This window comes from Condylura cristata, unplaced genomic scaffold, assembly GCF_000260355.1.
Source record: "Condylura cristata isolate star-nosed mole 26May11 unplaced genomic scaffold, ConCri1.0 scaffold00054, whole genome shotgun sequence".
NCBI classification, from domain to species: Eukaryota; Metazoa; Chordata; class Mammalia; order Eulipotyphla; family Talpidae; genus Condylura; species Condylura cristata.
The window spans coordinates 740,681-742,397 of NW_004567155.1; the positions used below are offsets into that span (position 1 = coordinate 740,681).

General features: G+C 73.5%; 1 protein-coding gene across 1 annotated transcript in view; it reads left to right on the plus strand.

Annotated features, from left to right (window-relative positions):
- Positions 1–1,627: 1,627 nt before the first annotated feature.
- Positions 1,628–1,717, plus strand: part of NAP1L4 (nucleosome assembly protein 1-like 4) — a 16,332-nt gene continuing 16,242 nt past the window's right edge. Inside the window, exon 1 of the mRNA XM_004695034.2 lies at positions 1,628–1,705. The gene's annotated coding sequence lies outside the window, so the exon portion shown is untranslated. The remainder of the gene's footprint in view (positions 1,706–1,717) is intronic.

The following is a 1,717-nucleotide window of genomic DNA, read 5'->3' on the forward strand; positions in this document are numbered from 1 at the left end:
AGCAGTAGGGTACAGGCCAGAGGTGAGTGGGGTGAGTGAGAGGACCCTCTAGGGACAGAAGGGGGAGCAGAACAGGCAGGTTAAGTGAAATACCCAGCTGAGGGAGCAGCGGGGAGACGGGAAGGGTCTGCTGCGCCCGGGGTCCCTCCCTGGCCGGGATGGAACACGTGGGGAGCCCGGGCCCTAAATCGAAAAGGGTGGGCGTCTTCATAGGAAGGGAGCGAGGCGAGCACGTGTGGAGTGTGCCTCCCCGGGGACCGTGGTTTCAGACTGCGCCCCAGCCGCGGGAGGGGGCACTGTGGTCAGGCTGCCCGCACGGCCCAGGCGGCGGAGGGTGCCTGGGGGCCACCGCACTTGCCCTGCTCCCTGATCGCGCACCTGAAACGCAAGGACGTGACTTTCTGCTTTGCTCGAGACTGGAGCTGGGGCGCAGGCGAGGGGTGTCCCCGGTTCCGCCAGGGCGTGAACTGGATTCCCAGCTCCCTTTAGCCACCCCACAGCTGGCCGTGTGTGGCCCGGTACCGGGGCCCGGGCATAGTGCTGGGCTTGGCGACTGGCACTGCGGCCTGGCAGGACACCCTCGGAGCCAGCCGCGGCCCGCTCTCTGCCTGCCGCCAGCCCCTGGGTCTCGGGCGTCTGGGGCGCAAGGCAGAGGGAGGCTCCGCGGAGGGTCCTGCCGGTGGCCCGTGGGGCAGGGGGAGGGCGCCACAGCCCCGGGAGCGGCAAGGGAGCTGTGCTCAGAAACAGGCACCGGGTGGCCTGCCGAGGCCTGGAGGTGCTCGAAGAGCAGGTGGCTGGCGGCAGCGTGGACAGAGACCTGCCTGTGGGTCACTGCCTCCCCCGAAGGGGCGACCGGGTGAACTCTGCCCCCGCCTGGCCGCTTCTCCTCCTGGACCCAGGAGGCGGCCCTCTGGCCTCTGAAAGTCGGCCCGGGCTCCTGGTGCCCCATCCGGGAAGGCCGCGGGGCGCCAGGCCGGCAAGCAGGCCGGGGCGGGCTCCCGCGGTCAGGCATTCCCTCTCCCCTCGGCCGAGGGCGCTGAGGCCGCGGGTCACCGGGCCCCGCTCAGCGGCGGGCTGTCCCCGGGCCTGTGTCCACCTGGCCCACTGTCCGTACAGGCACCAGCCCGGACACACCGCCGGGCTGCCCAGACCCTGTCCGGACCCACATTCCGCAGAAAGGACAAACTCCGGGCCGCCGGCGGCCGGGCGGGGCCGGGCTCCGCCACACGGGCGGCCGCTCCAGGCCGCGTGGGCGTCAGGGGCACTGCCCGGCCGGCGCGGTGGCCACTGCCCGGTAGCAGGGGCGGGTCGCTGTGTGGTTGCGGGCCTAACGGAACTGGAAGACCCGAGGGGGCGCCCCGACGTGCGCCACGCGGGGCGGGGGTGCCGTTGGGGGAGGGGCCTGGGCCGACGCCCTCCACGCGGTCCCCTCGTGCCTCCGCCCCGCAGAGAGCGGAGAGGACGCGGGAGAGGCGGCGCGGACGTCCCGGGCCGCGGTCTGGGCGGAGGGCGACACGGCGCCCCTCGGCGACCTCTGATTGGTTCCTGACGGCTCGCGCGGAGCCCGCCCAATCACAGCCCGCTTTGCTCGCGGGGGGTGGGGCCAGAGGGCCCGGCCAATGAGAGGCGCCGTTGTTGGCAGCCACGGCGGCGCAGCCCGGGGAGCGAGCGAAGGCCCCGCCGCCAGTGCCGCAGGAGGCGTGAGGTGCGGACGGGC